At 41.6% G+C, this 27691-nt stretch overlaps 1 protein-coding gene across 1 annotated transcript in view; it reads left to right on the top strand.

The window, feature by feature from the left end:
* Positions 1-27691, top strand: part of PPM1H (protein phosphatase, Mg2+/Mn2+ dependent 1H) — a 1767842-nt gene that overhangs the window by 168283 nt on the left and 1571868 nt on the right. The gene's annotated exons all lie outside the window — the stretch shown is intronic.

The raw sequence follows: 27691 nt of genomic DNA, 5'->3' as shown, positions 1-27691 counted from the left end.
TTGCAGTGCATTTTCCCACCAATAACAGCTTCCTGTCCTGAAAAAAGTCGTCCCTACAAACAAAAGGCAACAGCATTTTTTGCTTTATCAAGTTAGCCTAAAGAAGAGAACACCACTGTTCTGTCCTGTTAAAAGTTAAATGGCTCCCATTTCAACAAGGATATGTTCTACTCCTTGGATCCATCTTTTTCAGATTAATAAAAATAGAATCCTTCCCTTGTCTTAGCAGCAGATGCCTAAAAAGGCAAGCATCCTACTAAATCAGGTCTGTACACCTCAATTCCCACTCAGTACATCATCATAAAAGACATCAAAGAATTCAGTTTCACCTACTAGATTGTGGGACTGCATATCACCAACCATCAGAGACCTAAATGATTACACAAAATTCAGAAGTACCACACTAAATAAGCCAGATATAAATGTGATTTGAAGAACCACCCAACATTACTTCCTTCTCGGCCTCCACTCTTCTCCAGTGCAATGATTATACTTTCCTTTCTAGAAACTCATTTTCTCCTTACTCTTCTCTTCCTATAACACCTCGCACTACTGCGTCCATTTTATATAATCTTTTCAGTCTTCGCCACTCTTCCTTTTTTGTAAAGGTAAATGACAGCATATGTAAATATTATTATTATCCTGAATGTTGTGCTTGTGTTTTGTCACTATTCAGAATTTTGTTCTTGTACTTTTGTCCATTGCAGTTTTTTTGGGATTTGCAATTTTGCTTTGTATTGAGTGTTGTGCTCCTGAGCTGTGTACGAAAAAGGTGCACTAACATCAGTGGCCTACTCCAGTAACTGAACTGAAATAAATGTAGATCGTGTTAACCTATAATGACTATGACCTCTCACTTCAAAAGGTACAGAAACAAGAGAGGACAGTTGTAGAAAGGATGTTTAGGCAAAAAAAAACATAATAAATTACCTTTTGTATGATTAAAAAGCAGTCAGTCTTCACCTTCAAGCCGTCCTTCTGCCAGTCAAAAGGCCTTATCACTACTTTCCAATAATAACCAATGGGATGGTGAAGGAAGTTTTTTTTTTTCCTAAAAGGATCCTATGATGCCATCCCCAGGACATTAAAGATTGACCCAAATAACTTCCAAAAGAGTGCAGTGTACAGTCAAGCATTTGTAGATGCAATTACAGAGGGGACGGTATCAAACAACCATGGCATGGCAGCTGGCAATAACAATGTCTGACTAGAAGTTCATAAAAGTATGTTTTTTATAAAGGTATTTTTTTCAATCCTCTTCTAACATCTTACTGTTTTTCAAAATCTTTTTGAAAATTATATTAGGGACTACTTGTCGAGGTCACCAGTCAGAACTGTCTGTAAATTAATTTGAGTGCAAAGTCTGGCACTGTCTATGTGACATTTGAAAAATGCAAGATGCATGAAAGCAGCTATGAAGGAGAATGCATGGTGACTATGAACCCCGGTGGTTATGTTACGGCTGTTAGTAGTTTACTTTCTGATAATACTGTTTGCTAAGAAATAATTTTACACGAGAGTTCATCATCTTACAAAAGAAATGGTAAGTAATTATTGAATTTGCTGTCTGAAGGTGTTACTGATGCTCAGGTATACAACGTTTTGCATGCTGAACACCCAAGTTTGCCTTTTGACTATTAGTATCTGCTAGTACCAAGACTGAGCTGCTACAACTACTATTAGATGTCAAATTCCATGATTTTTGTGTAACAAATTTTACCTTTTGTTAGAGATTCTTGGGACTTTCTTGATAAATTGGCTAAATTCAAACAAAATCTGTTCTATTAGTTGCAGTAGACCTTGAATTCGTTTATAGTTTTCCAAACAGAGACGTGTGATTTACGCTTTTGTTGCTACTGGTATTAACTGTTGTTAAAATTAAATTTTTATTACATATATAGGTAAAGGTCATGGCAACAGATGCAGCTGTGTTCCCTGCTTTCATCAACTTATTACTTCCCCAGTGGGGGACTGAATTGTTTAAATATGTTAAAATGTATAAATTACATATTTATACATTATTTTTCATACGAGGAGTCACACAGGCATAGTTTGATCAATTCATGACAAGTTGTAATGCTAGCACTGACTTTTTACACTTTATTGGTAATGGGCTGCCTGGGTAGTACAATTTACTTGCGCAGTACTAATTTCAAGTTGTGAACAGAAACTTACGTTAATAATTACTTACATTCACCCACTCATATCCTAATTATATGAAGGCAAATATTATCAAAAACCATTTTAAAAGAATCTCTTGATTAATTTCCAACAATGGGGTATTTTGAATTAAATTGACTGTCTAATTATATTATTCATGGACAAGAAGATACAGCAAACACATGGTACAGTACATGGGTAAAAGATTAATAATAGCAATAATTTATGCCTACCTGTTTTATATAACCAATTAAGTATTGTTTTTTTTCTTTAGACACCTTTATTGAATTATCACTTATGACACAGGCAAATTTACATTCATATAAAAGTAATCAAACTGCATTAACATAACAAGCATTATACTTCACATATATTGCTATATGTCATATTAACCTAAGCAATATTATATAAATTATTCAATTCCTGCCTTTTTTTAAACAAGAAACATCTTTATTAAACCATCTCTTACTGCATAGGCAATCATACATTTATATAAATGAAAACAAACCACACCTACACAATCTTAGTTGCAAGCATTTTATATCCCAAACCATACTGACACACTCCCAGACCCAGTTGCAAACATTAGACATCACTTATCTACCCAACTGTTCTCGCTCAAGTAGAAATTTTGTGAACAACAGTGATAAATATGTACATGCTTTTGCTCTGACTGCTTTGATAGACAATTCTTGTATTAAATTCATTATTACTGAAAACTGGAAGGTTATTTTTGTTAGCAGTGAGCTGTCTGGAGTCTTTGGGCATGGTCCATCATTCATTAACAAAAGGTGCAATTGTTTGAAACGACTCCTTAAAATGGGGGGGGGGGGGTGCTTATGTTCCTCATTTAGAAACATTAACAGTGGACGGTGCTTTTACCTGATTCACATTAACAAGATGAGTAGTTCTCACTGACTGTTGAGAGGGCAATGAAACATTTACATACTAATACATAAAGTAACTTGCATCTAATAGCATTAATTAATTAAGCACTGATTTAATTGATTAATAATACTAGATACATGTAACTATTACTGTTTCATTGCTGAGCTGCAGGTTAGGAGCAGTATCTACTAGAGTAGCAATACTACTAGAGAGAAGTTACTATACTTCAATTATTACCAGGTATTAGCATTGTTGTGCATTAGAAATTTTGCAGTTTTCCCTTTCCACAGTCTGGTATAAGAAGATGGTCAGTGAGACTGTTCCCTTGCACGGGGTGGGGTGGAAGGTTCACTTCCAGTTCTAATAAATGTATTATTTTGTTTTATTCTTTTTGGTGCTGTATGTACACTTTGTTGTCTTGAACAGAACGTTTGCATTTGCTGACAGTGGTTACAGACGTGCTTCTACAAGATTGTACTTCATAATCAGTCTTATCCTCCAAAGTGAGGAAGTCACGTTGGTAAAAGATTATTCTAAGATTTTAATTGCCAAAGGAAAAAAAAAGTTCCCCTGCAGTCTTAACATAACAAGCATTGTGCCGAACATGTTTCACTGTTTAATCACTGTGGTTGGAGGAATGTCACCTACTATAATGTAAATTATCTTTTCCCAGAAGTCAGCTGTTTAAAATTGGCACATGCCAAACGTTATATGTGTGTCTCCAGAAAATATAGCATGTGCCTACAATTTGTTTCTTAGTAGTTTTATATCAGGTTTTCAACACCATCTCCTTCAGATTCGGTGACATGAGTCAGCTTTGTGAGTATCTGTTAGGTAATTTCAGGTATTTGAGACACAGGGTGAAATATACCTAATGTTTTGGATAGAGCTTACAAAGTTACTGCCATTAATATTTGAACAGTATTCTGAAGAAAGGTCACTTATAAATTTGGCAGTAAACAGTATTAACTGGGTTACACCAGGTGACTGATGCCCATCACATGAAGAAATAAAAGTGTATATATAAAAAAGCCTAACAGACATAAAAACTGTACTCACAAAATTAAATGCATTATCCTAAAGATGTTTATCATTGTTTTCCACCATATTTTTAGGATAAAACCTGCCTTTTAGGCATAACTGGTGAGACATTTGATGTCCTGGTCTGGAAGATGAATTTGTACACTGATTGCAAAGTACATAATTGTGCAGTACCACTGAAATATTTCATGCTGTGGTGTCCAAATTTGGTATAGAAATAGTAATACTTAGTCATTTGTTGTGCTAACGTAAAACATAAAATAGTATCCCCAAGAAGGGGACAACATGTCTTGTTTATTTTTATGTACATGTACTTCATGGACCTTGGCACAGTCAGTTCCACTTTTAATCTTCTGAGCACTGGGACAAGCACTAGTTGATGTAATGCTGGACATAGGTGGGACTGGGAATGGTGAAGTAAAGAAGACAAGAGGGGACAGGAGTTATTTCTATACCATCATCTGTTAGGGAGAATGGGGGGTGGACAAACATACAGAGAAACGTAGATGGAGGCTATTTTTGAGAGGGTGAAGAAAAGAGCAGATATTGAGAGTGAGAGATTAAAGTAGTTGGCTGGTTTACCAGTTAGATTAGTGCAAATGAAAGAGCTGGATGCTTTTGGCATGGTGTTCGCGTGCATTTGTCTTGAAGTAGCAGATCATGTTTATGAAGAGGGAAATATTAACTTGAGATTGGTATAAATTATTTTTACGTGCATCATGCAGAATTGTTGATCTGAATTCACACAGTCTTGATCAGTTTTGATCACTGGAATGTCTATTAATATATTTCAGTGTCTGGATGATATGATGATGATTAATGTGGATGTCTCTCTTGGGGTGTGATTTCTTTAGATGAGCTGCGTGGTGTCATATGCTTAGTTTTGTACTGCTTTTTTTCCCTGGTGAGTCTTGAGTGAGAATAAATTAGAATGAGGCAGAAATGGCTCATTTACTAAATTTATTTATTGCTTTTGTTTACTGGGATTGTCCGACTGGGTAGGAAACCTACCCCTTTTCAGTGGACACTAAGGGAGAAAAGCTGCAGTAACAAAATAATAATGTAAAAGAGTGCGCACGATATAGAAGAGTACAAGTGACTTTTTTATAAGTGTGAAAAATATATTAAAGTGAACAGCGCAGCAAAGCTACATTTGAAATCAGATTGTCACAGTGGTAATAATAACATGGTGGAATGACAGATCATCAGACACGTATGTTTATTTTTGTCATTTTGACTCCATTGTGAGGCCTTTAGATTTTGTATAAGGGATCTTGTGTGTGTTTTTACCTGTTTATGCTTTGAGGTGATTGAAAGTTTTGATTAGTCTTAATATTAAATACACCTTTATTTTAATATGATGCTATATTTAAACGTTTTTCTAGTCGTACTTGGGTTATAACATCAGTAAAGAGGACAGAGATGCAAAACATTGTAGTAAAAAAAGTAGAGTTAATTGAACTTGGGTAATGAAATAAAGCATGCAGCTTCCATTTTGTATTAGTGTAAAGTCAAACCAGTTTCAGCACTTTCACTACTGGGTTAATCACTTTAATAATCTGTGTTAGATGCTGCCAGGTAAATAAGAACACAGCATAGATTGCTAAATTAACCAAACTGAGGTTGAACAAATGTGTCAATCTGAAAAAAAAAAACTAATAACATGTTAACAGCGATGTCAGCCTTTTACATATTTAAGTAAGAAAAAAAAAAAACTAGACAACTGTATGAGAAAGGGTAGAGTGCATTTGGTAGGTATAGATCAATGAGAGTGTATATACCCTTAAGAAGCTATCCAAGGGCTTGCACTAGAGTATAAATACTGAGCACATGCAAGCCTGACTGCCATTTTGTAGTTAACTGTTGAGATGTAAGCATGTATGTATGTAAGCTCTGTTTGTTATCTAGTTTGTTCATATTTAATGATGCTGTTGTCCATCGCGATGTGTTTGTATGTATTAAAGCATCAGAATGAAACCCCAAGCCTTCTCATTATTTGTATTAGAGATGAATGAGCGACATGGTACCAGAACCAGCATATCTAAGAGGGCCTGAAGTCAGAACTGGCACAACGAAGGGGCATGATGTTAGAAATGGCTTGGGTAAAATGAGTTAAGGCACTTATTTAGGTGCTGGTAGAATATAAAGGAGTGGATCATTTCCAAAATCTGTATACTTTGCAAAACAGATCAGAAACTAATTTTAGATATTAAAACTTGCTCAGCACTATTTCTTTTTACAAGATATGAAACGGGGCATACAGAACATTCTAAATAATTTCCCATAAGCAGATATGCAAGATATTGATGAAAATATTCGAATTACTACAGAAATGTTTAAAATAAATTCTGAATTGCATAAAATGAATGAAATAAAGAGAAATGATCGCATTTTCATAAAGCATGTGTATTTTCATATCAAGCAAAAATATCCGCGTTCTCAGAAGTGTATAAAGTGTTCGCATGGTGGTGGCAGTGTTACAGTACAGCTATTTTGTAGACTGCAGCCATTACAAGGCATATTTCACAAAGTACAGCCATTACAGGACGTATTTCACAAAGTACAGCCATTGTAAGGCATATTTCTCAAAGTAAAGTATTTTGAAGAGTTTACTGTGCATTTCAGTGTTGTTACAAGCTCATAGCACTGTTTGTTCGTGCATATTACAAGGACTTTATTTTCATAGTGCTTGTATATACTTTGTGGGTATGGCAGATGGATTTTGAAAACCCAGTGCACTTGTGTTTGACAGTAATATTACTGAGAACTGGCAAGTATTTGAGCTAGAGTACATTTTTATACCGGCTGCATTTTCTGATAAAGATGACTGTAGAAAGGCATTTATTCTACTTAATTTAGCTAGGTCAGAAGCCATAGAAAGGGACAGCTTATTTGTATATGCACCTGCAATCTATACAGGAGAGGGGGAAAACCGTCATATTGTTGTACTGGCTGAGTCAAGGGAGGACCCAGAGTGCTTACAATGTAAATACAATGTAAATTTAGAGAACTGTGTAACCCCCAGACAAATATTACAATGAAAAGGCACTTATTTTGCACAAGAGATCAAAAGCCTGGTGAACCTTTTGCAGTGTTTATAACTGACCTGAGAAACAAGGCTAAAACGTGCAGATTTGGTGATTTAAGGGATGAGCACTTGTGTGTGGCACAAAAGATGGTGCTGTGAGAAAGATTTTGCTTCGTGACAGTGATTTAACTTTGAATAAGGCCAGTGATTTGTCAGATGTATGAGCTCACAGAAAACACACGGATATGCTTACAAATGAGAGTAGCCCTAGAAGGCACAGTGATAAAGCTCATGTTGATAGTATGCAGCACATGGTTAAAAGAAATAGGCCCTCTCATTGAAGCATAAGAGTGAATCAGCAAAGTGAAAGCATGGGCCCCAACCTAGTTTCATTGCCAGCTTTTGTAATTGTGGTGGTAATCATGAACCTAAAAGGGAAACGTGTTTAGATTTTGGTAACAATGCCACAAATGTAATAAATAGAATAAATTAAAAGATTTTGTAAATCAAAAGAATGTGGGCACTCTTTCATTAAAAGAGAACATTTTAAGAAACAAGTTGATCAGTGAGAGTTTATGTTGATGGTGGTCAGTGCTTCATGAAACGGTCAAGTAGATTTAAGGGCAAAGAATGAAGTATTTTGCACTGTTTGGATAAATGGCAAACCCACAGAGCTCAAAGTTGATACAGGTTCTAAATGCAATGTTATGGCTGCAGAAACATTTGCTAGAGTATGTAAAGGTGAAAGGCTTGATTTGGGAAGATGTGCGAAACTTGTAGTTATGGAGGTGAAGAAATTCACACCGAAGGCTCAGTAGTGCTTTCATGTTATTCTGCTGGAAGAAGCTACAACTTGTTATTTTATATGGTCAAGAGGCATGTCCAGTTGCTATTAGACCTCATAGACAGTTTGAAAATGGGACTGCTTTCATTGAACAAGGAAGTCCACCATGTTAGCTTAAAAGACCACTACTCTAATTTTGCCCAGCACATTATTTCTACCTATGCTGATCTTTTCCAAGACAAACTAGGCAAACTTCCAGTTGTGTACTCCATGAAGTTAGACCCAGAGGTCAGTCCAGTTATCAGGCCAGCATGCAAAGTTCCAATAGCCACACAGGCCAGAGCCAAAGCAGAACTAGATAAAATGGTGCGACAAGGTGTAATTTGTCCAGTGGAAACACCAACTGAATATGAAAGGGTATAGTTCATGGTGGTAGCTCATAAGAAAAGCTTAGATGACATCAGAATATGTATTGAGCCATGAGATTTGAACAAAGCACTAAAAAGACCTCCTCAGTCTTGGATGCAAAGAGTTCGCAAATTCAGCTTGATGAGAACTCATTGCTCACTACATCTATTTGGCAGGTACAGATTTTTGAGAATGCCATTTGGGATAAATTCTGCAAGTGAGGTCTTTCAACTTGCAATGGAGCAAATTTTTTCTCGGTATCCTTCTGCTATTATAGTAGATGACATACTGGTAGGAGGTTGCGATGAGGCAGAACATGACAGAAATCTCAGAAAAGTTCTAGAAAGGGCACGTCAATTGAATCTTAAGCACAACCCACAAATGCAAGTTCAGGCTACAAGATGTTCCTTATGTTGGTCACTTATTTATGAGTACAGGCTTATGACCAGACCCTTCAAAGCAAACAGCCATTCTCAAAATGTCCGCTCCAGACAATGTTCAAGCCCTGCAATGTTTCCTTGGCATGGTCAGCTACCTAGGCAAGTTCATTCCAGACTTGAAACAACTTTCAGCGCCACTCAGAGAGCTGACACATAAAGATATATTCTGGTCTTGGTTAGAGCAACACCAAAGAGCATTTGATATCCTGAAACAGAGAATTGCTAGCCCCCCAATGCTCAGATACTATGATGTTCACAAACCAGTTACACTTTCCTGTGATGCTTCAAAATTTGGTCTTGATGCAGTCAGTCTACAAGAGGATAAACCTGTTGCCTTTGCATCGAGAACTCCATATTGAGTAGCAGTACATCCAAATTGAGAAAGAGATTTTGGCAATTGTGTTTACATGTTCGAAGTTCCATGATTATGTTTATGGTAGACCTATCCAAAGCGAAACAGACCACCAACCATTAGTCACTATCTTGAGAAAGCCAATGCATTCAACTCCAGCATGACTGCAATGTATGATACTGAGATTGCAAAAGTATAATTTCAGTCTTGTCTACAAGAAAGGCAAACATCTTTATCTTGCTGATACATTATGCAGGTCACCCAGTAATACTACTGAACAGACTGATAATCAAGGTTCACATTCGACTGATGATTTTGAAGTCATGGAAGTGAGACATTTTTCTTCCCCACATCTTGATGAGTTGAGAGATCACACTGCCACAGATCCAGTTTTACAGAGGCTCAACCACTTTATCAATCAAGGATGGCCATCAAAGCAATCTAATTTACCTCAAGAAGTGCAACCTTATTTTCCGTACAGAGATGAGATTTTGTCTGACAAAGGTATCATAATGAAAGGTCCGAATGTAATTGTTTCAAAGTCCTTGCAACCTGAGTACATTACTATCTTGCATTATGGTCACCCAGGAACCAAATCTATGAAAAGAAGGGCAAGAGGACATGCACGTCAGCCTTCTATGTCACAAGACATTGAGAAAGAACTTTCTTCTTGTACAGTATGTAATAGTAGAAAGCCTCATCAGCAGAAAGAACGAGTTCAGCTTAACCAGATTCCGGAACTGCCTTGGTCAACAGTAGCCATTGCTATTTTCGAGTGGAATGGTCAACATTATTTGGTGTTAGTAGACTCTTACTCCAGTTGGTTTGAGATTGACCTACTTCCTAACCTATCATCCAGTACAGTCACTAGTAAGATGGTGTCATTTTACTGTACATGGTAGTCCACACAAAGTTATTTCTGACAATAGCACGCATGTCACAAGCCAATACATCAAAAGATTTGCTGAAGAATGAGACTTTACTCATGTCACAAGTAGTCCAGAGCACCCACAGTCAAATGGTTTGGCAGAACACACAGTTCAAAGTGCAAAACAGTTACTAGAGAAATCAAAATGAGACAACAGTGATGTTTTCCTGAATCTATTGAATCTCAGAAATATTCCTCATGTTAAACATCTTGGTTCACCTGCTCAGAGCCTTCTGTCGAGATAAACCAGAACCACATTACCAATCAGTAGTCAATTGCTGGTTCTATGTGTTAAGAGCAACAGATAAGTGAAAGCTAATCTGTTGAAGAAGTGCCTATCTCAGATGTCTTACTATGATAAGACCAGCAAACTGCTCAATCCATTACGAGAGGGAGAAGTGGTAAGGATGCAAACATCCAAAGGTTATGATCAAATTGGTGTCATGAACAACATTGGTCCAGAACCGAGATTGTGTATTCTGGAATCAGAAGGGAGCAACATTTAGGCTGAATCTGAAGCTTTTACTACCGGTGTCTGAGCCTATGCCACAGCACATAGCCCGTGAGAAAGACTCTTTATCTCAGAGTAAGTTGTCCAGTGTTCCAATTCCAGAGGGCATTCCTGCTCCTGTGACAAATCCAGATGTTCCTGATACAAGTTGTCCACCGCAGACTGTCCCTGTTAATTTGGTCCCTTCTGTTATGCTATGAGATATGGTTGAAACTCTAAACCCTGTAGCAGATATGAAGCAACTTGGACATGAACATTCTGTTTTCTTTCCAATGTATATAGTAATGCATGCCTAGCTCTAATATTGTTTTCTATAAAAGGGCAATCTTTTTAAGAGGAAGGATGTAGATCAATGAGAGTGTATATACCCTTAAGAAGCTATCTAAGGGCTTGCACTAGAGTATAAATACAGAGGACGTGCAAGCCTGACTGCCATTTTGTAGTTAGTTGTTGAGATGTAAGGATGTATGTTTGTAAGCTCTGTTTGTTAGTTAGTTTGTTTGTATTTAATGATGCTGCTATCCATCCTTGTGTGTTTGTATGAATTAGAGCATCAGAACAAAACCCCAGGCCTTCTCATTATTTGTATTAGAGATGAGCAAGTGACAGTAGATGCACAAAAGTAAGGTATCATCATTTCTACACTGTTAGAAAATGGCTTTTATTATTTTGCTAGGAAACTTGGAGTGAAAAAATTATTAGGTGAAAATCTCTGGACTAAGTTAACATAGCAAAGAATAGTTTTATTTTGTGGGAGTTATAAATTAAATGTACTGCAGTCGTCTGGAATAAACATTCCTCTCAGTTTTGTAAAGATGCACCACCAATTTTAGAGGGATCACACATTTAATTTGCTACAAGTTGAGCTTTTTAGCCAGTTACAAAATCATGATGTTCATCGTGTTACACTGCTGCAGTCATCACACTTGGGCTATCCTGTCGTCAGGTGGTCCCACAGTCGGCTAGAGTTCCAACGTCTTGGTCCGGCGTCGGTTGCTGTCGCTTCTTCCCTGACGTCAGTGTGCCAGGGGTATACAAGATGCATCCAATGCCATTTTCTTCTGTCTTTCTTGCCGCGCGGTGCCCGAAGCAGAAGCAGTTTGCAAGTGCCGGTCGGCCGACTCCTGAGATTTTCAAATCGAATTTCAGACCGAAGTCTTCAATAAAGCTAAGTACCCCATTGGGGAACCTTCTCTTGCCTCAGTCCGATGTCAGAAAAAGTTAACAATTGTATTTCTTGTGGGAAGCAAATACCTCATAAGGACTTTCATTCTTATTGTATTCCTTGCCTAGGCCCAGACCACGACGTCACAGGTTGTCGGTTTTGTGCTAGGTTTAATAAACAAACTATTAAACGTCAGTTTGATTTCGCCCGACATTATTTTGGTAGGAAATGTAATTATACCATGCCATTGGAGCAACCGATGACCAGAATGCATAAAAAATGCAAAGATAAGGACAGGCAGCCGAGACCCAAACCAGACTCCGAGACCTCTGCTAGGCCAGTCGCCGGTTCTCCGGGTTTCAGTGAGGCACCTACGCAGCCCCTGACGACCGCTGATTTAGAACCCCAGGCAACATCCGATTCACAAGCGGAGATTGCTAGGCCTCCACAACCTTTACCTTTAGGCCCTTCTGACTCCCTGCCTGAAGGAGATTCCGGTGCAGTTGAAACGCCTTCAGTTGCAGAAGGTGTCTTCAGACTGACTACACTCACTATTAAATCCTATGCAAAGCTGAAAACTCCTTTATATACAAAAAAGACTGTACAGCAGTCTCCAGTACAAGGTCCCATGCCTAAGAAACAGATGCTTAAGATGGCTAAAGACTTAATTACCCTAATCAGGGGTTCCCATCCCCCTCCTGATAAAAGGCCAAGACAGGAGGAGGACTACGCTTCCTCTGACCTAGTTTCAGTTTCCTCAGACTCTTCCGAGGAACAGGAATATTCCTTTCCCCCTTATGAAGACTCTGATGCTGAAGAGTCTATCCCTTCTGCATCTCCCCCAGAAGACTACTCTTTTGGGGAAACCTTACATACCATGAGGGAACATTTCCACTGGGAAGGCCAGGATTACTCTGATTCTAAGAAAAGGCTCCGAGAGTTCCTTTTACTACCCCAGCACAGACCACTTGCTATTCCACCTGTGTTAGACATTGTGGATGATGTTTATTCAGAATCTAGCCTTAACCCAGATTCACTACCTCCTGCGCCAGCCAAACCAGACAGATACTACAGAATCCCTGACTCACACAAATTCCTGTATAAAAGCCCTGTTGCTGACCCAGAAACCATTTCCCAGGGTCCCAAAGGGGTTAAGGCCTCTATTGCTAAAAATCCTGTGCCCTCTGAAAGGGATTCTAGAGCACTAGACAGATGGGGAAAGCAAGTGTATACCTCAGCTACTCTAGCTATGAGGGCCTTAAATTGTCAGTTTCACATGCTGAAATATCAACAATATTTGATGTCTCAAAACAAAAAATGCTCACACATACAGAACAGTCTGGTTACAAGGAAATGCAAGATTTGTTGCATGCAGCTGAACAAGTGAGAAAACATACTTTGCAATGTGGATTTGATTCATTGGAAGCTTCTTGTAGAGCAGCAGTGACAGGGTCTGTCATACGTAGGCATGCTTGGTTAAAAGAACATACTTTACCTGATCATGTTAAAGCAAAGTTATTGGATGCACCTTTACAACAGGATGTTTTATTTGGTGTAAAAGCAGAAGAAGTTTTAAAGAAAATGGAGGATAAGGCAAAATCTATGCAGACGGTCAAGGATTTCTTACAGGTTCAACCCCCTCGTTTCAGCAGAAATTGGCCAACCAAAAACTGGTCCTTTCCAGCTTCTGCCAGACCACAGAGGGGCAGATACAGACGCCCAAGGGGCAGAGGCCAGTCACAAGGCTCTTACCAGCCTCAACAATGGGGTGCCACAACCCAAAAAGGAGGAGAAGACAGGTCTCAAACTACCAGAAGACAAACACAATGACTTGTCCCTCAGACTACCAAGCAGAACCCTCTTGGCAGCTCCCTTGGGGGGAAAACTGGCACTTTTTGCAGACAACTGGCACATCATCACAAAAGACAAATGGGTTCTAAATATTGTATCTCAAGGATACAGATTCCACTTTCACACTTTGCCAAGGATAAAAGGAATGCCAAACCTGCCACCAAATCAATGGGCAGAGTCTGAAAAACAAATTTCAGCTCTCATGGACATGAGAGCCATTCAGCAGGTTCCTACACAGGAGCAAGGACAAGGATTTTACTCAAGCCTGTTTCTAGTTCCCCAAAAGGACAAAGCCTGGAGACCCATTCTGGACCTCTCAATTCTAAACACATACCTGGAAGTACCCAAATTCAAGATGCTAACACTACAGCAACTTCTTTCCATGCTGGGCAAGAAGGCTTGGCTAGTAACGTTGGACCTCAAGGAGGCATACCTGCATGTCCCTATCAGACAAAATTGCAGAAGATACCTCCGATTTATAGCAGGTTCAACACATTACCAATTCTCTGCACTGCCCTTTGGCTTGTCTACTGCGCCCAGGGTCTTCACAAAATGCCTGGCACCAGTAATTGCATACTGCAGACAAAGAGGGATTCAAATATATCCATACCTGGACGACTGCCTTATTCAAGCAGAAAGCAAGGACATTCTATTAAAACATCTGGCGTTTGTCAAAAACCTACTAAGTTGCCTAGGGTACACAGTAAACGAAAAGAAGTCAAAACTAGTGCCCTCACAAGACATAATATTCCTGGGTGCCAGCTTAAATACAATGGCCCAGATGGCTTATCTCATGCCAGACAAGCAAGGACAACTGACTCAATACTTCAAAATGATGGGAACAAAGACCCAACTCCCCGCAAGAAAAATTCTGCAGGCCTTGGGATTCATGGCATCTTGCATACTACTAATAATACCATTTGCAAAACCGCATATGAGGAAATTACAATGGTATCTGAAAAGCGTATGGACTCAACACAGCCACAGCTTGGAAACAATAATTCCACTCATACCCTGCCTTCAACAGGAGTTTCTATGGTGGGCTCAGGCATGTCACCTCAACAAGGGTCAGCCTTTTACCTTGCCCACAGCCAGGCAAACTATAACAACATATGCATCGGATTATGCCCGGGGAGTGCACATGGCAGGACAGTGTATTCAGGGCAAATGGTCTGCAGAACAAAGGCATCTACATATCAATCAAAAAGAGATGCTAGCTGTACAAAATGCCCTAACAGCTTTCAAGGACCTACTACATCCAGGACAACTCCCAATAAAGATGGACAACACCACAGTGATGTGGTACATAAACAAGCAAGGGGGCACACACTCCTACCCCCTATGCAGACAAGCAATGACCTTGTGGAACACAGCACTGACCTACCAAGTTCAACTACAAGCACAATTCTTGCCAGGAAAGAAAAACACATTGGCAGACGATCTAAGCAGAAACATCATAGATCCTCACGAGTGGAAACTAGATCCACAAGTATTCGCATTGATAACTCAAAAATGGGGGAGCCCAGATATAGATCTGTTTGCTTCTCCCCAAAACTACCCACTACGGAAATTCTGCACAAGGACATACCACACACTAGCTTGGAAAGTGGACGCATTCTCATTTAGTTGGAAAACATTGACAGTGTATGCCTTTCCTCCACTGCCTCTTCTGGCAAAGGTGCTGCTGAAAGCCAGATTAGAGAGGCCACAAATGATACTCATTGCTCCAGACTGGCCACGCCAACACTGGTATCCAATACTAAGGAACCTGGCTCAAGGCCCACCATGGATTTTACCTACAATTCCTCACCTGCTCAGTCAGCAAAACAATCAGATTCTACACAGCCAGCTCAAGACTTTAAATCTGGCTGCATGGCAAATTGCCTAAACAGCCAGTCAACACTTCTCTCTAAAGCTGTGATAGATGTCATTCTGGAGGGTAGGACGCCCAGCACCAGGAAAGTCCATTCTGGAACCAGGCTAAAGGCCAAAATCCCCTTGTCCCAAATACTCCTCAGATTCTTCAATATTTAACTGAGATGTTGCACAAAGGACTTTCCTTCTCATCTATTAAGATCCACGCCTCAGCTATTTCAGCTCAATACAACACGGATCCTCCTATATTTTCACATCAATTACTAAGACAGTTCCTCAGAGGGGCTAAGAACATAAGACCGCCCCGGAGAGCACCAACACCAACTTGGGATCTCAACTTTGTTTTGAAAAAACTTACACTACCGCCCTTTGAACCAGCTTTCACAGCTGATCTACAGTTTCTATCATGGAAAACTGCCTGCTGCTCGCAATAACTTCAGCACGAATAGTCTCAGAACTACAGGCCCTAATGGCAGTGGAGCCTTTCATCATTTTTCATCAAGACAGAGTCGCTTCACGAACTAACCCTTCCTTTATGCCAAAGGTGGTATCCAGTGTGGCCCTAAACCAAGCCATTCATTTGCCCACCTTTTATCCAAACCCCCAGAACAAAGGGGAAAGGCTCCTACACTCTTTGGACATTCACAGGCAATTACGTTACTGCTTGGGTAAAACTAAGGCTTTCAGAAAATCTGACCAGCTCTTTGTATCCTATGCTGCAGGATCACAAGGAAAAGCTATCTCAAAACAGACCATTTCAAAATGGATAGGACATTGTATCCGTTTCTGCTACACACACCATGGGAAATCTGTGCCTGGTAACATCAGGCCCCATTCCACCAGGGCTACAGCAACATCAACAGCCTTCCTCAGAGGGGTACCAACCAAGGATGTTTTGGAGGCTGCAACCTGGAGTTCAGTGCACACCTTCACCAAACACTACACTTACCTCTATACTCTAAAACCAGAGCTGGCTTTTCCACTGCAGTTCTGCAGGGCCTACTAGCCTCTCCAAACCCTGTTTAGTTCCACCACCCATCCTTAGCTTTGGGATTCAACCCAAGTGTGATGACCGCAGCAGTGTAACACAATGAACATAGTACAGATGTTCATCTTGCATACAGCTGCAGTCATAACAGATGGGTTCTCCTGCAGTCAGGCGGGTCCTCGGTCGGCCGAATTCCAAAGTCTAGGTCCGGCGTCGGTTGTCGTCGCTTCTTCCCTGACGTCAGTGCGACAGGGGTATAAAGGAACCAGCCGACACCATTTTCTTTAGTCTTTCTTGCTGCACGGTGCCCGAAGCAGAAGCAGTTTGCAAGTGCCGGTCGGCCAGCTCCTGAAATTACGAAAATTTGGAAACCGAAGTCTTCTTGAAAGCTAAGTACCCATTTGGGGAAACTTTTCTTGCCTCAGACCGATGTCAGACAAAGTTAATAATTGTATTTCATGTGGGAAGCAAATACCGCATAAGGATTTCCATTCCCTCTGTATACCTTGTTTAGGCCCAGACCACGACGTCTCGGTCTGTCGCTTTTGTGCTACATTCAACAAACACACCATTAAGCGTCGGGCGGAGTTCGCCCAGCATTATTTTGGAAAAACATTTAACTATGTTATGTCGTCGGATACTCCGACTCCAGTTTTGTCTAAAAAACGCAAAGATAAGGACCGACACACGAGGTCCGCGGCCTCTACCGACACCACGCCAAAGCCGACTACACATGGTCCGGTTCTCAGCGAGGTGCCTACGCAGCCCCTGACTACCGACGACACTTCATTGGCGGTGTCTCCTGTGCCCGAGGTCGCAGGCTCCTCGGCCCACACCCCAACTACAGATACCGAAGCCACTCCTGGCATTGAACCTCAAAATGTGGACAGGTCTACCTCCACTCAAGGTCTCTTCAGACCTTCCTCTTCTTTTTTCATTAAGGCTTTCACTAAGTCTAAAGCAGCCATGCATTCTAAGAGACAAGCCACACAGGGCCCATCTCCAGGCCCCATGCCTAAAAAACAGATGCTTAAAATGGCTGAGGATTTAATTACTCTTATCAAGGGTTCTCAACCCCCACCGGGCAAAAGGCCCAGAGTGGAGGAAGAATCCCCCTCCACTGATCAGGGCTCCATTATTTCAGAGCACTCTGATGATCAGGAACATTCTTGCTCCCCTTTTCAAGACTCTGATGCAGAGGAGTCCATTCCTTCTGTATCCCCCCCAGAGGATTATTCATTTGGGGAAACTTTGCATACCTTAAGGGAACACTTCCACTGGGAAGGCCAAGATTATTAAGATTCCAAGTAAAGGCTTAGGGAATTTCTCTTGCTACCTCAGCACAGGCCTCTGGCTATACCTCCTTGGACATCCTAGATGATGTTTACTCGGAGGCCTGCCTTAACCCGGATTCTCTGCCTCCAGCCCCAGTCAAGCCTGACAGGTACTGCAGGGTTCCTGACTCTCACCAATTTCTATACAAAAGCCATGCTGCTGATCCAGAAACCATCTCACAGGGCCCCAAGGGAATTAAGGCCTCCACTGCTAAAAATCCATTACCTTCCGAGAGAGATTCCAGATCCTTAGAAAGGTGGGGAAAAAAGGTATATACCTCGGCTACCTTAACCATGAGGGCCTTAAACTGTCAGTTCCATATGCTAAAATACCAACAGTTTTTGTTATCACAATTGAAAAGTAAAATGTCACAACCTGAACAACCAGACTTGAAGGAGTTGCAGGATTTGATGCATAGTGCAGAACAAGTGGGTAAGCATACCTTACAATGTGGTTTTGATGCTCTAGAGGCCTCATGTAGAGCTGCTGTTACAGGATCAGTCATACGTAGACATGCCTAGCTCAAGGAACAAACCTTGCCTGATCATGTCAAAGCTAAATTACTAGATGCCCCTCTACAAAAGGATGTATTATTTGGTGCTAATGCTGAGAAGGTATTAAGGAAAATGGAGGAAAAGGCTAAATCAATGCAAACTGTGAAAGATTTTCTACAGGTACAACCCCCACGTTTCAGTAGAAATTGGCCTTCCAAAAATTGGTCCTTTCCAGCCACGGACAGACCCCAAAGAGGTAGATACAGGCGCCCGAGGGGCCGAGGACAATCCCAAGGATCGTTTAGAGGCAGACAATGGCAAGCTCCTACACAAAGAGGTGGTGAGGATAACTCGCAATCATTCAGAAAGCAAGCCCAATGACTTTCCCCTTTGCATGCCAAGCAAAACTCAAATGGCAGCACCCTTAGGAGGAAAACTGGCATTATTTTCAAAAAATTGGCATATTGTCACAAAAGACAAATGGATCCTGGACATTATAAACAGAGGCTACAGATTCCAAAAGTTTTTACAGAAATAATCCAAGCATGGGGAAGGCCAGACATAGATCTCTTTGCCTCCCACAAAAATCTCCAATTGACAAAATTCTGCTCAAGGATTTTCCATCCAAAGGCCTGGATAGTGGACGCTCTCTCTTTCAGTTGGACATCAATGACAGTTTATGCCTTCCCACCTCTTCCTCTGCTGCCCAAAGTTCTATTGAAAATCAGAGCAGACAGACCAAAGATGATTCTCCTTGCTCCAGACTGGCCAAGACAACACTGGTACCCACTCCTGAGGAGCCTGACGCATTCCCCACCATGGACCCTGCCTCTAATGCCTCTTCTCCTGACTCAGCACAGCTTCAAAACTCTTCACAGACAGCTAAAAACACTCAATCTAGCCGCATGGAAGATTCCTTAGCATCACAACAGACCCTACTCTCCAAGGAGGTGCAGGATGTCCTTTTGGAGGCTAGAAGGCCGTCAACTAGAAAAGCTTACTCCGCAAAATGGAAACGGTTTTGTGTCTGGAATGAGAAAAAGGGTCAGGATCCTGGAAAACTGAATTTACCTCAAATACTACAGTATCTAGCTGAGCTGCTAAGCAGTGGACTTTCATTCTCCTCCATCAAAATCCATGCCTCAGCCATTTCTGCAGAATACAATACTGATCCACCCTTATTCTCTCACCCTCTCTTAAGACAGTTCCTCAGAGGGGCTAAGAATCTAAGACCCCCAAGGAAACAACCAATACCTGCTTGGGATCTCAATTTCATTCTGGAAAAACTGACCTTGCCTCCCTTTGAGCCAGGTGCCTCATCAGATTTGCAATATTTATCCTGGAAAACAGCTTTCCTTCTGGCTATTACCTCAGCTCATAGAGTTTCAGAACTACAAGCTCTCATGGCTGTGCAGCCTTTTATCATCTTCCATCAGGACAGAGTTTCCTTATGAACCAACCCGTCCTTTATGCCTAAAGTGGTATCCAGGGTAGCTTTGAATCAGGCCATACACTTACCTACCTTTTATCCTAATCCTCAAAACAAAGGGGAGAGATTACTACATTCCTTGGACATCCACAGACAACTGCGTTCTTATTTGGACAGAACAAAGCCTTTCAGAAAATCAGAACGGCTCTTTGTGTCCTATGCTGTAGGAGCTCAAGGAAAGCCAATTTCTAAACAGACAATCTCAAAATGGATAGCCCACTGCATACGCTTTTGCTATTCTTTTCATGGCAAAACTGTACCTACAGGCATCAGATCTCACTCCGCAAGGGTCACAGCTACCTCCGCAGCTTTCCTCAGAGGAGTTCCTACCAAAGATATTTTGGAAGCAGCCACTTGGAGTTCTGTGCATACCTTCTCCAAGCACTACCACCTACCATTATACTCCAAAACTAGAGCGGGCTTTGCCACTGCAGACTTGCAGGGCATCCTGGCTCCTCCTAGTTCCACCTAGTGCCTACCACCCCTTTCTTAGCTTTGGGATTCTACCCATCTGTTATGACTGCAGCTCTATGCACGATGAACATAGTACAGTTTTGTACCTACCATAAATGTAGATGTTTGAGTGCTAATACAGCTGCAGTCCAGGTTTCCCTCCCTCCTTCCCCTCTTGGGACAGGCCTATGGGCTAACACCTCCTCATACAACTTGATTGGGGTATTCATTTATGGTGTATTTGCTTGCAACTACTGTATTTTGATTATATTGCATTGCTTTATTCCACAAATTTATGTATTGCCTTCCTTTTGGGGGCGCCTGACATCTGGGGCAAGAAAGACTGAAGAAAATGGCGTCGGCTGGTTCCTTTATACCCCTGTCGCACTGACGTCAGGGAAGAAGCAACGACAACCGACGCCGGACCTAGACTTTGGAATTCGGCCGACCGAGGACCCGCCTGACGGCAGGAGAACCCATCTGTTACGACTGCAGCTGTATTAGCACTCCAACATCTACATTTATGGTAGGTACAAAACTGTACTTTTTGTACCTACCACAAATGTAGATGTTCGAGTGTTCACACTGCTGCAGTCCAGGTTACCCTCCCTCCATCCCCTCTGAACTAGCTGGATTTATCTATACCTTTCTATCCTATGCAACCTTTGTGGTGTATTTGCTTATAACTGAAGGTATTGTTTTATTTTTATATGTATATTTTTATTAGCAATATGTATTGCCTACCTATTGGGGGCACCTGACATCTGGGGCAAGAAAAACTGAAGAAAATGGCATCGGATGCATCTTATATACCCCTGGCACACTGACGTCAGGGAAGAAGCGACAGCAACCGACGCCGGACCAAGACTTTAGAACTCTGGCCGACTCGGGACCACCTGATGGCAGGATAACCCAAGTGTGTTGACTGCAGCAGTGTGAACACTCGAACATCTACATTTATGGTAGGTACAAAACTGTACTTTTTTCTAGGTCATTTTTTGCTATGTGTATGCTGACCATCCATCCATCCCAGTGCGATACTGATCATTCTTTGTATGAGGAACTGTACTCCACTATGGTGTAGGCTGAGAGTGGTCTGTGGGGAGCCATTGTACAGGCAGCCACGATTGCTGCTTATACCCTCATTGGGATCCTGGTAATTTAAAATGGTGTCTATCCTTAACCTCCTCCTGGGCAGGTAGATGATACTACATCACCATGGAGACCCACTATGCCTTCCTAGTTATGACTACACTTCTTGTATACTTGCTTCTGAAGTATGTCACCAAAAGGTGGATTGGTGTGTCAAAGTGCCATCCCCAAAGATGTTCTTTTGCAATGCCTCCCCTCCTCCAAGGGCCAGTGGCAGTTTGTGTCCCTGTTCCACCTATCCCTTACCCCAGGTTGGACATGACCAATCTTTCTCCACCAGTGCCATGAAGCACCCAAGCTACTAATCAAAATTGGATAACCTAGACCATAGCAGGGCTTTATCCCAGTACAGTACTATGACTGACAAAGCTACAGAGCCATTGTGAAGTAGTGAGGCTTCTTATATTCTTCTAATGTCTGTTCACTTTTGATTATCTTGTTGTGGTGTGTATGCGCTTTCTTCAGGAATTTCTAATTCTGGTAAATAATAAAGTTATTGCATACTTTCCACAAAAATGTATGATGTACTGTTGAAATACTACTTTTGAACATGAGCTGAATTTTCTGTTTTAAAGCCATGTTGTGGGTTCTAGGTTCTTCAGGTGGTTTAGTCACTGGTAAATTTGCAAAGACAAATGAGGTTTCATGCTAGAGAGGTTTGGTGAAGAGTATCCAAAACTCATACGTCTGTTCGAATTTATTGAGATTGTGCTACTGCATACAGATACATGGAAATTCTGGTAAATAAATGCTTATTGCATAGCTTAGGGTAGATTGGACTGTACATCTCAGATGTCCTTCGTGTTTCACTGTTGCAGTGATCACACTTGGGTTATCTGCCTGCAGGTAGCCCTCAGTTGGCCTGAATACCAGAGTCTTGGGATTTCTGCGTCGGATGCTGTCGCTTCTTCCATGATGTCAGGTAGTCAGGGGTATAAAACATGCAGCCAACACCATTACATCAGTCTTTCTTGCTGAGGAGGAGCCCGAAGCAGAAGCAGTTCACAAGTGCCATTCGGCCGCTTCCTGAAACTTCCATTTTTGAGTTTGTAATCCTGAAGTCATCTAAAGCTAGGTACCCCATTGGGGATCCTTTTTTCTTGCTCTAACTGATGTCAGAAAAAAGTTAACAATTGTCTTGCCTGTGGAAAGCAAATACCTCACAGAGATTTTCATTCTTACTGCGTCACCTGTTTAGGCCCAGACCACAATGTCCCTCGCTGTTGGTTTTGTGTCTTGTTTAACGCCCAAACTATTCATCATCGGGGCTATCTTTGTCGCTAAATTCTTGCGCTCTCATTCTCTGTATTCCGAAATGGCTTTGATAAGCCATCCGACTACCGATCTTCCGAAAAAACGTAAAGATAAAGACAGACTGCATAGGTCCAAAACTGCCAACGCTTCCGTTAAGCTAGTCGCGAGTCCACCGGTACTCAGTGAGGTGCCTTTGCAGCTCCTGATGCCTGCTTCTACAGATTCACAGGCCTCTGCTGAGACCCATTCAGAGTCCAGTATGCAGCAAGATGCTTCTTTGACTATGGAACTTGCGGATGTCTCTACCTTGGATGGGTCCAGAGCCACTGTATAGGCACCGGCTTCTGAGGGTGCATTCCGACCTACCGATGTTCACATTAAACTGACTACTTCTTTTTTAGCTAAAACTACCAAGTTTATGAGGCTCAGAGTATGCACTACGCCTAGAAAACTGATGACCAAAGCACATGCTCAAGCTCCCATGCCACAAAAACAAATGCTTAGAATGGCTGAAGAACTTATTACCCTAATTAGGGGAAGCCAGCCTTCCCCTGCTAAGAGACAAAGAATTGAGTTTCATTCCGAATCTACAGACCAGGAATCCGATGACTCCTGACCCTTCTGATTATCAGGACATGCCCTTATCAACCTATGAGGATTCTGATGCAGAGGAATCCATTCCCTCTGCCTCACCTTCAGAGGACTTTTCTTTTGGTGAAACCTTGTATACTTTGAAAGAATTTCCGCTGGGAATGCCAGGACTACCCTCAATCCAAAAAGAGACTTAGAGAATTTTTAGAGTTGCCTCAGCGCAGGCTTCTAGCTATACCCCCTGTCCTGGATGTTGTGGAGGATGTTTTTATGGAATCCACTCACTTTACCACCGGCCCATAGGAAACCTGAAAGGTACTACAGCGTACCTGATTCCCACAAATTTCTCTTCAAGAATCCTACTGTGGATCCAGAGACCACTTCCCAGGGACCCAAAGTTATTAAGGCTACTATAGCCAAAAACCCTATCCCTTCAGACAGGGATTCCAGAGCTTTAGACAGATGGGGTAAGAAGGTATATACCTCTGCAACTCTTACCATCAGGGCATTGAATTGCCAGTTTCACATGTTGAAGTACCAGCAGCTTCTTATGGAACTAATTAAACAAAAAATGGTGTTATTTCCAGCTTGTGCAGAAAATAAAGATTTACAAGAACTAATGCATTCTGCAAACCAAGTTAGTAAGCATACTTTGCAGTGTGGCTTTGATACCCTAGAAGCATCCTGCAGGGCTGCAGTCACTGGGTCTGTACTGAGAAGGCATGCTTGGCTGAAGGAACAAACCTTGCCAGATCATGTCAAATCCAAATTACTAGATGCTCTTTTAAATAAGGACTGCTTATTTGGCACCATTAGCATGAATTCTCTGAAGGATGTGGAGTCTTAAACTTAAATGTTTGTCATTAATTAATGACTTCAATCCTCAGCTATTTGCCAGAAAAGTACAGATTTTAGGAGGAACACACCAAAAATATGAGACAAAAATCTGAACAGTCAATCACACACACACACACACACACACACACACACACACACACACACACACACACACACACACAGTCACTTCCTCATTCATACCTGCATTTACTCACACATCGCTCTCACTCTCTCCCGATCAAACACACACACAGTCACTTCCTCATTCATACCTGCATTCATTCACACATTGCTCTCACTGTCACACCCACACACCCACTTACGCATTCATTAATACATCACTCTCACTCTCCAGAGCTCACACCCACATGCCATACACCCACTTATGCATTCATTCATACATCCCTCTCACTCTTCGATCTCACATATACACACACAGTCACTTCCTCATCCATACCTGCATTCATTCACACTTTGCTCTCACTCTCCCGATCTCAGACATACGCGCACACAGCCACTTCCTCATTCATACCTGCATTCATTCACACATTGCTCTCATTCTCCCGACCTCAAACATACACACACAGCCACTTCCTCATTCATACCTGCATTCACTCACACATCGCTGTCACTCTCCCGATCTCTCTCTCTCACAAACACACACACACACACACACACACACACACACACACACACACACACACACACACACACACACACACACACACACACAGACACTTCTTCATTCATTCCTGCATTCACTCACACATCGCTCTCACTTTCCCGATCTCAATACAAACACACAGACTCTCTTTTGTTTTCATGCACGCATTCACTCACACACGCAGACAGACACACACACACTCATACAGGCATTCACTTACCTGACGGCCCATACAATCAGCCGCTAAGCTTCGCGGTGCTCCTGTAAGGGGTGCATAGTTTGGGAACCCGTGCTCTAAACCAATCCATCCATTTGCCAACCTTCTTCCCTAACCCTCAGAATAAAGGGGAAAGGATCCTGCACTCCTTGGATGTGCACAGACAGCTCAGGTTCTACCTTGACAGGGCTAAACCTTTCAGAAAATCTGACCAGCTGCTAGTCAGCTTTGCTACTGGGGCAGAGGGTAAGGCCATTTCAAAGCAAACTATTTCCAAATGGATAGCACACTGCATCCATTTCTGCTACAAGCACCATGGAAAACCTACCCCACAGGGGATTAGACCACATTCCACTAGGGTTACTTCCACCTCTACAGCATTTCTCAGGGGAGTCCCTACCAGGGACATTCTGGAAGCTGCAATCTGGAGTTCTGTACACACCTTCACCAAGCATTACCACTTAAAATCCAGAGCTAGATTTGCTACAGCACTCGTGCAAGGCCTACTAGCCAGCCCTAACACTTCTTGACTGCCTCCACCCTTCCTCAGCTTTGGGAATCAACCCAAGTGTGATGATTGCAACAGTGAAACATGAAGAACATAGTTACAATTGTGTACACTTACCATAAATGTAGATAAGGAGTGTATTCACTGTTGCAGTCCTGGTTTCCCTCCCTCCAGCCCCCTGGCTTTCTCTGTCTTTCTGCTTCTCCTCTCTATGGCTATTCTTAATGGCATTGGTATTTACTTTTTACTGGTGGTGTTCCCCACCATATACTAGCTTCCTATTTGGGGGCCCCTGACATTTGGGGTAAGAAAAACTGATGTAATGGCGTCGCCTGCCAGTTTTATACTCCGGAAACTCTGGTATTGGGGCCGACTGAGGGCTACCTGCATGCAGATAACCCAAATGTAATGACTGCAACAGTGAATACACTCGAACATCTACATTTGTGGTAAGTGTACACAACTGTACTTTTATTTTATCTTTGTGAAATCTACATAGAGTTATGAAACCTTTCCTTTCTCAAGCTTGTTTTACAGCATGTGACTATTTGAAACTTCTTTGGTCATTCCTTCAGGAAGGTATGTGATGATGAAATGGGTCATCATTCTGTTCCAGAATATAAACTGTTAAAGACATAACTGTAGGATCCATTATCTCAAAATTAAGAAAATAAAACTAGCAATATTCTGTTACATTTGCTTAAGTAATTGACCAGCTTGTAAGTAGATTCTGTATTTCTGATTTTTTTTTCCTTTTCATTTATGTGATATGGATTTATACATATATACTTATGACTTTTGTGATGATACTGGATGCCTTACATATGGGCTAGGCAGTATATGCTGTACTTATGTGGCATGTAAAAAGATCAAACAGACATTAAACAATGTTGTCAATGGATCAGGTCTTTATGTCTGTGAAGTGAAATTAAAATTAATATTCTGTTAGTTTAGTGGGGTTATTGGCCTATTAGGAGTAAGCTAGTACAGTGTTGTTCTGTGATGGTCCCTGCTGCATGTATTAGCCTTGGATCACAGTAGTGTTCGTAGTGTTCATCTAAGTGTTATCATTTTGATGCTGTCGAGTATCACAGTCTTACCTAAAGTCAAATGTTCTTCGTTTTTCACTGTTGCAGTCATCACATTTCGGTTATCTGCTTGCAATAGTATAAAGCATGCAGCCGATGCCATTACATCAGTCTTTCTTGCCGTGCTGTGCCCAAAGCAGAAGCAGTTTGTAAGTGCCGGTCAGCCAACTCCTGCAATTTTCATTTTTGAGTTTCAGAATGGAAGTCTTCAACTAAAGCTAAGTACCCCGTTGGGGAAACTTTTTCTTGCTCTAAACCAATGTCAGTTAAAGTCAATAATTGTATTTCTTGTGGAAAGCAAATACCTCATAAAGATTTTCATTCGTACTGTATTCCTTGCCTAGGCCCTGACCACGACGTGCTTCACTGTCGGTTTTGTGCCTTATTTAAACCGCAAACTATTCATCGTCGGTAAATTTTCGCTTCTAAATATTTTGGTACTCGGTTCAATTATCCAGATATGTCTTCGGTAAGCCACCCGACTACCGACATTCTAAAAAAACGCAAAGATAAAGACAGAGACAGGCCGCCTAAGTCCAAAGTTGCCGACGGCGCTTCTCCTAAGCTAGTCGCCAGTTCGCCGGTACTCAGTGAGGCGCTTTTGTAGCCCCTGATACCCACTACTTCAGATTCGCAGGCCTCTACTGAGACCCATTCAGAGTCTGGCATGCAGCGAGGTGCTTCAACTGTGGAACCAGCGGATGTCTCTACTTTGGATGTGTCCGGAGCTACTGTGCAGACACTGGCTTCTGAGAGTGTATTCAGGCCTACTGACTTGCATATTAAACCGACGCCATCTTCTTCTTCTAGGCCTAAAACTCGAACCATGCCTAGGAAACCGACGCAGGCCTCTATGCTTAAAAAACAAATGATAAGAATGGCTGAAGACCGTATTACTTTAATCAGGAGAAGCCAACCTTCCCCCCTAAGAGACCTAGGACTGAATTTGCTAATGATACTTCTGAGCAGGATTCTGAAATTTCTGTTTCCTCTGATGACCAGGATTTACCCTTATCTACCTATGAGGATTCTGAGGAAGAGGACTCTATTCCCTCTGCTCCCCCCCCCCCCCCCCCAGAGGATTTCTTTTTTGGTGAAACCCTGCATACTGTTAGGGAGCATTCTAAAAAGAGGCTTAGAGATTTTTTACTCCTGCCCCAACACAGGCCTTTAGCTATCCCTTCTGTGCT

Source organism: Protopterus annectens, chromosome 11.part0, assembly GCF_019279795.1.
Source record: "Protopterus annectens isolate FY-2018-M chromosome 11.part0, PAN1.0, whole genome shotgun sequence".
Classification (NCBI taxonomy): domain Eukaryota; kingdom Metazoa; phylum Chordata; order Ceratodontiformes; family Protopteridae; genus Protopterus; species Protopterus annectens.
This window is presented reverse-complemented; position numbering and strand designations above follow the sequence as displayed.